Source organism: Schistocerca piceifrons, chromosome 2 (assembly GCF_021461385.2).
Source record: "Schistocerca piceifrons isolate TAMUIC-IGC-003096 chromosome 2, iqSchPice1.1, whole genome shotgun sequence".
NCBI lineage: Eukaryota > Metazoa > Arthropoda > Insecta > Orthoptera > Acrididae > Schistocerca > Schistocerca piceifrons.
In genome coordinates, this window is record NC_060139.1 from 487,845,958 (window position 1) to 487,855,185 (window position 9,228).

The window sequence follows — 9,228 nt, forward strand, 5'->3', positions numbered from 1 at the left end:
CTTGCACTTGGAGCCTCATCGCTCCGAAGGGTCAGTACAGCGAGTCTAATTCCTGCAGCTGCTCTATGAGCTGGACTCCAATTCTTGCTACATTATTTATAGTGGTCTTCTTTCACTTGGAGAAATACAAGTTAAGTACCAGAATGAGATTTTCACCCTGCAGCGGAGTGTGCGCTGATATGAAACTTCCTGGCTGATTAAAACTGTGTGCCTGACCGAGACTCGAACTCGGGACCTTTGCCTTTTGCGGGCAAGTGCTCTACCAACTGAGCTACCCAAGCACGACTCACGCCCCGTCCTCACAGGTTTACTTCCGCTAGTACCTCGAAAGGCAAAGGTCCCGAGTTCGAGTCTCGATCCGGCACACAGTTTTAATCGGCCAGGAAGTTTCATATCAGCACACACTCCACTGCAGAGTGAATATGTCATTCTGGAAACATCCCCTAGGCTATGGCTAAGCCAAGTCTCCGCAGTATCCTTTCTTTCAGGAGTGCTAGTTCTGCAAGGTTCGCAGGAGACCTTCTGTAAAGTTTGGAAGGTAGGAGACGAGGTACTGGCGGAAGTAAACCTGTGAAGATGGGGCGTGAGTCGTGCTTGGGTAGCTCTGTTGGTCGAGCACTTGCCCGAGTAATGCAAAGGTCCCGAGTTCGAGTCTCGGTCCGGCACACAGTTTTAATCTGACAGGAAATTTCACAAGTTAAGTAAATCTTCTGTTTACTACGTTAACTTGTTCGCTAATCATTTCTTCTCCTGCCCAACTTTCTTACGCCAACAGCTGCTGCACCACTCTGTAGCTGACCTCTCCTCGCCGTTGTGCACGAAATCGTACACAACAGAGAGAGGTAGTAAGCATATCCGCATATTAAGTATTCTTTTCTACATCTACATCTACATTCATACTCCGCAAGTCACCTGACGCTGTGTGGCGGAGGGTACCTTGAGTACCTCTTTCGGTTCTGCCTTCTCTTCCAGTCTCGTATTGTTCGTGGGAAGAAGGATTGTCGGTATGCTTCTGTGTGGGCTCTATTCTCTCTGATTTTATCCTCATGGTCTCTTCGCGAGATATACGTAGGAGGGAGCAACATACTGCTTGACTCTTCGGTGAAGGTATGTTCTCGAAACTTTAACAAAAGCCCGTACCGAGCTACTGAGCGTCTCTCCTGCAGAGTCTTCCACTGGAGTTTATCTATCATCTCCGTAACGCTTTCGCGATTACTAAATGATCCTGTAACGAAGCGCGCTGCTCTCCGTTGGATCTTCTCTATCTCTTCTATCAACCCTATCTGGTACGGACCCCACACTGCTGAGCAGTATTCCTTTGTTTTCGGATTGCGTTTCCTTAGGATTCTTCCAATGAATCTCAGTCTGGCATCTGCTTTACCGACGATCAACTTTATATGATCATTCCATTTTAAATCACTCCTAATGTGCACTCCCAGATAATTTATGGAATTAACTGCTTCCAGTTGCTGACCTGCTATTTTGTAGCTAAATGATAAGGGATCTTTCTTTCTATGTATTCGCAGAACATTACACTTGTCTACATTGAGATTCAATTGTCATTCCCTGCACCATGCGTCAATTCGCTGCAGATCCTCCTGCATTTCAGTACAATTTTCCATTGTTACAACCTCTCGATACACCACAGCATCATCTGCAAAAAGCATCAGTTAACTTCCGATATCATCCATAAGGTCATTTATGTATATTGTGAATAGCAACAGTCCTATGACACTCCCCTGCGGCACACCTGAAATCACTCTTACTTCGGAAGATTTCTCTCCATTGAGAATGACATGCTGCGTTCTGTTATCTAGGAACCCTTCAATCCAATCACAAAATTGGTCTGATAGTCCATATTCTCTTACTTTGTTCATTAAACGACTGTGAGGAACTGTATCGAACGCCTTGCGGAAGTCAAGAAACACGGCATCTACCTGTGAACCCGTGTCTATGGCCCTCTGAGTCTCGTGGACGAATAGCGCGAGATGGGTTTCACACGATCGTCTTTTTCGAAACCCATGCTGATTCCTACAGAGTAGATTTCTAGTCACCAGAAAAGTCATTACACTCGAGCATAATACGTGTTCCAAAATTCCACAACTGATCGACGTTAGAGATATAGGTCTATAGTTCTGCACATCTGTCCGACGTCCCTTCTTGAAAACGGGGATGACCTGCGCCCTTTTCCTATCCTTTGGAACGCTACGCTCTTCTAGAGACCTACGGTACACCGCTGCAAGAAGGGGGGCAAGTTCCTTCGCGTGCACTGTGTAAAATCGAACTGGTATCCCATCAGGTCCAGCGGCCTTTCCTCTTTTGAGCGATTTTAATTGTTTCTCTATACCTCTGTCGTCTATTTCGATATCTACCATTTTGTCATCTGTGCGACAATCTAGAGTAGGAACTACTTCTTCTGTGAAACTGCTTTGGAAAAAGACGTTTACTATTTCGGCCTTTAGTCTGTCATCCTCTGTTTCAGTACCATTTTGGCAACAGAGTGTCTGGACATTTTGTTTTGATCCACCTACCGCTTTGACATAAGAACAAAATTTCTTAGGATTTTCTGCCAAGACAGTACATAGATCTTTACTTTAGAATTCATTGAACGCCTTTCGCATAGCCCTCCTCACACTACACTTCGCTTCACGTAATTTTTGTTTGTCTGTAAGGCTTTGGCTATGTTTATGTTTGCTGTGAGGTTCCCTCTGCTTCCGCAGCAGTTTTCTAACTCGGTTTTTGTACCACGGTGGCTCTTTTCCATCTCTTACGATCTTGCTTGGCACATACTCATATAACGCATATTGTACGATGGTTTTGAACTTCGTCCACTGATCTTCAACACTATCTGTACTTGAGACAAAACTTTTGTGTTGAGCCGTCAGGTACTCTGTTATCTGCTTTTTGTAACTTCTGCTAAACAGAAAAATCTTCCTACCTTTTTTAATATTTCTATTTACGGCTGAAATCATTGATGCAGTAACCGTTTTATGATCGCTGATTCCCTGTTCTGCGTTAACTGTTTCAAATAGTTCGGGTCTGTTTGTCACCAGAAGGTCTAATATGTTATCGCCACGAGTCGGTTCTCTGTTTAACTGCTCAAGGTAATTTTCAGATAAAGCACTTAAAAAAATTTCACTGGATTCTTTGTCCCTGCCACCCGTTATGAACGTTTGAGTCTACCAGTCTACATCCAGCAAATTAAAATCTCCACCCAGAGCTATAACATGGTGGGGAAATCTACTCGAAATATTTTCCAAATTATCCTTCAGGTGCTCAGACACCACTACTGCTGAGCCAGGGGGCCTATAGAGACATCCAATGACCATGTCTCAGCCTGCTTTAACCGTGACCTTCACCCAAATTATTTCACATTTCGGATCTCCGTCAATTTCCTTCGATGCTACTGCACTTCTTATCGCTATAAACACGCCTCCCCCTTCACTGTCCAGCCTGTCTCTGTGGTATACATTCCAATCTGAGTTTAGGATTTCATTACTGCTTACGTCTGGTTTCAGCCAACTTTCTGTCCCTAGTACTATATGGGCATTGTGACCGTTTATTATTGAGAGCAGTTCTGGGACCTTTCTATAGACGCTCCTGCAGTTTATTATTAGCACATTAATATTGTGATTCCCTTTTCCATTTTACCTGCTCCTACCTTGTCGCATCTCAGGAGGCGTCTTGTCGGGCCTAGGGAGGGAATTTTCTAACCTAAAAAACCCACATGTGCACGCCAAACATACTCCGCTACCCACGTAGCCGCTTCCAGCGTGTAGTGCACGCCTGACCTATTCAGGGGATCCTACATTTCTCCACCCGATAGCGGAGGTCGAGAAATTTGCACCCCAGATCTCCGCAGAATCGTCTGAGCCTCTGGTTTAAGCCTTGTACTCGGCTCCAAACCAGAGGACCGCGATCGTTTCTGGGAACGATACTACAAATAGTTAGCTCAGACTCCACCCCGCGAGCGAGGCTTTCCGCCTTCACCAATTCCGCCAACCGCCTGTACGAACTGAGGATGACCTCTGAACCCAGACGGCAGGAGTCATTGGTGCCGACATGAGCAACAATTTGCAGTCAGGTGCACCCAGTGCTCTCTATCGCCGCCGGCAGGTCCTCCTCCACATCTCGGATGAGACCCCCCGGCAAGCAGACAGAGTGAACACTGGCCTTCTTCCCCGACTTTTCCGCTATTGCCCTCAGGGGCTCCATCACCCGCCTAACGTTGGAGCTCCCAATAACTAATAAACCCCTCCCCCCGTGTGCCTGCTCGGACCTTGCTGAAGGAGCGGCCACATGTCCACTCACACGCAGAGCGGGCGATGCCACACGGCCAGCCTCCACATTGACCCTCCGCCTCGTGCGCCTCGTGCGCCGCGAACGCCGCTGAACCCGCCACTCCCCTTGGGGAGAGGGTAGCCCAACCGCGCCCGGTACCCGCGAAGATGTCTCGACGGCAGGGACAGTGGGTGAAGCATGTAACACCTCGGGTGTACCATGCGACGCACCAGAGTCCCCACTGTCGCTACACTCCGAGGCAGCAGCCTGAAGACGGCTGACCGCGGCCATCAACACAGTGGCCAGCTCCTCCTGCGTCCGTACACGGCAGTCACACATCCTATCTAACCTAAGAAATCAATTTACTGTAGAGAGTTAATCAACTTTTAACTGTACTTCTAATTCACTAAACGCGGCTGATTGTTGACCAAACTGTGGTTGCTAGACACTTCTTGTAGAAAACAATGAAAATAGCACTACCTGTCTCTGGACTGTATTGAAAACAAACACTAGCACTACTGGCACTATGGCTGTCTAAACGGACTCTCTCTGCCTCTATTCAAAACAAACACGAAATCTATGGAACACTATTACTAGCACTCGACAATTAAAGCATCCTAGAAGCAAAAACACACGGAAGAAGAAGTGACAAGTAAGAAAAATACAGTTAATACTTAAATTAACGTAGCTCGCTGCACAGCAGACGTGGAGCAGACGGCAGTTACGACGACACTGACACTACTGGCACTATGGCTGAACAAGTTTCTAAAGGAGAATTCATATGTCCCATGATAGAAGAAACTACTGATGCAAAATCTCCACAACAGATACTTTCTCTTCAGGCGCCGTTCTGGTTTTTGACGCAAATCCAGCCGGTGTTTCAGGATAGGCGCGTGAATTGTGCGGCATTAGCGGCCACGGAGCCTCGCGCTTGAGCCCGCGTGATTTGCATGTGTTGCTGCCGCAGCCGCAGCCGCGGGCATTAGCGCAGATTTCACGGCGGCAGCCGGGACTGCAAATGGTCGGACGCCGGCCGACTGCGCTGCGCCAGGCATTAGGGGAGGCCGTCCGCGCGCTGATGGCCGGCCGTCCCTCTGCGGCAGGCGCCTTTCCCTCTTTTGGTTATGACAATTAGGGAAAATCTGGCGGTCCAAACGGTGGAAAGAGAAATCCACGGTGAAAATACGATCGCAGTGGTCTTCTGGAATGCAGTTTCCGCCCATCGCATCATTCATTTATTCTGTGGCATGCGGAATGGCTTTTAGCGGTGTGCGGATGCGCGATCGTTTAGAACTCGCTCTCGTTTACTTGCATCAGGCTGACCACATTCGAAATGTCATCTCTTCGAATTTCCTGTGTCTCTAGACCTCTTGTTTTATTTCTCTACGACTTTTGTTTTAATTTCGTCAGCTATATCTGCGGTGTTGGGATGGACAACGGTACCCAAGTCTCGCAATTGGTCACACTTAATTGTTCAGATTTTCCATACTAGTTCCCAATTTTAAAGTGTTGAAGATAAACAGTTATATTCATTCTATGATTAAAGATCCGTTGGCGAAACGCATCTCATTTAGACGTATTAAAGTTGATAATGCATCGGGCGCTGTCCCGTCTCCACCATAATCACTTCTTATATAAATAATGTTTTTTGACTATATATCAGTAATATGAATCTTCACAGCTTCGCATAATTAGAGAAGGAATATGGCAGGAAAGAAAAATTCATTTTTGTAATCGCTACCAGTTAATGGTAATATTCCGCAGGCGATTTTTTTCTTTCAGTATTGATTCAATAATGTTTGATGTGCTTTATGTGGGATTTCATTGCAATAAACTTCTATTTCAATCGTAACTGACTTGCAAATATTCAAGTCCGTCATACGTGTCCATATCCTTCGAAATCCCGGAACGACCGGTAGTTCATGCTTTTAGAGAGGTAAAGTAATACTTTATCAGATATTTCTTAGCACGAGTAAGACAGGTTATTTGATATTTACTTCATCTCCGTGTGCTCGTATCGTATACGTAGCTGTGGTGGCCGAGCGGTTCTAGGCGCTACAGTCTGGAACCGCGCGACCGCGGTTCGAATCCTGCCTCGGGCATGGATGTGTGTGATGTCCTTAGGTTAGTTAGGTTTAAGTAGTTATAAGTTCTGGGGGACTGATGACCTCAGAAGTTAAATTCCATAGTGCTCAGAGCCATTTGAACCATTTTTCGTATTCGTAGCTTCACTCCGTTGCGCAATCTGAACTTAGGGCTTAGTAAAGAAAGTACGTTACCAGGAACGGACGGCATTGCCACACGGTAGACGAGAGCGATACGCAGGAAATAAGTAAATTACTGCAGGCGTTCAAAAAATAATGCAACATATTTTTTTTCGAACATTTTCGGTTGCAAAAATGATAATTTGCTGTTGGAGATCTTGGAATGCCACTTCAGTCTCTACAGTTTCATCACGTTACGATAGGTGGCGGCGCCATATGTAGCCTTCAAAATGGCATCTGTATCGGAGGTACGTTGCGAGCAGAGGGCTGTCATTGACTTTCTTTTGGCGGGAAATCAGGGCATTTTAGATATTCATAGGTGTCTGTAAAGTATCTACTTTGACCAGGTCGTGAACAAAAGCACGATGAGTCGTTGGATGAGGCGTCTCTACCCATCGCAACAAGTTCGCTCAAACCAGTACAGTGTTACCATGGAAGCATTCTGGCTCTCCCAGTAAGACGGCTGAAAGGCCATCGTATTGGACTGAGATTATGTTGAAAAAAAGGGTGTTATAAGCGAAGGCAGAGGAAATAATATAGTGTATTGGAATCAGGAATAAATCAATCCACTTTCAGGAAACAAATGTGTTGCATTACTTATTGAAGGCCGCTCATAGCACTTCCCCGCTTTCGAGTCCACGAAAAGCAGGAAGCCCATGACTGTATGCCAAAAAGTGTGTCTACGAAAATAACTGCAAATTGGACAATTATGACTGGTAGAATATGTAAATCGAAAAAATAATAGACGGTTTACACTTACCGACATCTTTCAGGATTAACTGGAATAAAAACTATTAGAGTGCTTTCCATGGTACCAAAAACACAATCAAAACGTTACGGAATATCGTCCGGCATGATTGGTTCAAATGGCTCTGAGCACTATGCGACTTGACTTCTGAGGTCATCAGTCGCCTAGAACTTAAAACTAATTAAACCTAACTAACCTAAGGACATCACACACATCCATGCCCGAGGCTTCGAACCTGCGACAGTAGCGGTCGCTCGGCTCCAGACTGTAACGCCTAGAACCGCACGGCCACTCCGGCCGGCTCGTCCGGCATGAGCTGCACCTTCTACATACTGTGGGTTAAACGTCATAGTGAGTCGTCGGTGAACTGGACGCGTAATATCATTTGAAGAGAGGCAAAGCGCGACTTGTCGGAATTCACTAAAAAATTTCTTCCAGTCACCTAGAGTCTAGTAGGAGTATTGTTTGTCCCATTCAAGACGTCCAGTGTTATGTGCTGCTATTAGCAATGGCCTTTTTGAGAACTCGACTCCAAATGTCTATTTCATGTAGACCCCGTCGTAATATTGATTGAGATTGACCTAGATTCACTGACATCACAAATTCAACCGATTATTTGAAACCGATTATCACTGCCAATTCGTGGCACTCGTCTGCAGCCCCTGTTCATTTGCTTAGGCCCATTCTACGACCTCTTGATGTACACCGTGTTGCATGACTCTGACTGGCACACAATTTATTTCAGACGCATTGGAAAGTTCGCTTACGTACACCAACTTCATTCACAGTGTGGTCATGGTCACGTCAAAACACGACAGTTTCTTTCTGCTATTCTGAATGCGGATCCAAGGTCAAACATCCTATCGCACTGAATCTATACAACCAACTGGTACAAGACACCAATCACTGGCATAGCCTACGTCAGAGTTGGAGCGTCAGGGGACTGTTTCACATCAGTTGTACTCTACCCGTGTGCTCCAAAGTGACCTACTGCGCTTTTAACTCTGGCAATACTAACCCATTTTCCACAACGCGCATTACACAGGGGAGAGGGCTACTTCATGCTTACCCTAAAAATACTGGAAAAATCAAAATTCGTTATTGGTGTTGACTTGCATCAACAAAATACTTTGTAAATACATGCTTAAGTGGAACTAGGGTCCAGAAGCTGAAAATGTCTAATAGCGCACTCTTAGTAATATCAATGCATTTTCAGTGACGTGTGCTACTAACAGGGGAGTACCTTTTGTCCACCGTAAAAAATTACAGAAAGGCAAATTTCGTTAATTTTTGTAGACTTTTAATGATAACACACTATTTAATTCGATACTGGTGTGTAAGTAAGGTCCTTAAACTGAAGATATTGAATATGATATTCATTAGGGAAGTGACATCTGCTCCTAACACTTCAAATTTTGGGTTAAGTTTAACTGAAAAAAATTGAAATATGCACGTAATCTGGTAGAAGAATTCATTACGAAAAATAATTTTTTTTTTAAATTAAAAATATGAAGTAACTGACTAGATTACAATACAGTGACCAGCCTAAACATTATGAACGCCTACCTAACAGCCGGTATGTCCAGCTTTGGCATGTATATCAGTGGTAAAGCGTCGTGGCGTGGAAGCAACGAGGAATTGGTCTGTCGCTGGTGGGAGTTGGCACCACATTCGCATACGCAAGTCACCTAATTCCCATAATTCCTGGGAGGGGGGCGATGAGCTCAAATGCCACCTTCAGTCACATCCCAGATGTGTTCGATTGGGTTCAGATCTGGCGAGATGGGGGCTAGCACATGAACTGGAAGTCGCCACTGTGTTCCTCAAACCACTCTATCACACCCCTCATCGTGTGACATAGCGCATTATCTTGTTGAAAAATGACACTGCCGCTGGGAAACATGGTCGTCATGAAGCGCTGTACTGGTCCGCAAC

At 45.5% G+C, this 9,228-nt stretch overlaps 1 non-coding gene across 1 annotated transcript; it reads right to left on the reverse strand.

The window, feature by feature from the left end:
• Positions 1-207: 207 nt before the first annotated feature.
• Positions 208-282, reverse strand: Trnal-caa. Its single transcript has one exon. It is a non-coding gene; the product is annotated as a tRNA-Leu (tRNA).
• Between the last annotated feature and the right edge of the window lie 8,946 nt (positions 283-9,228).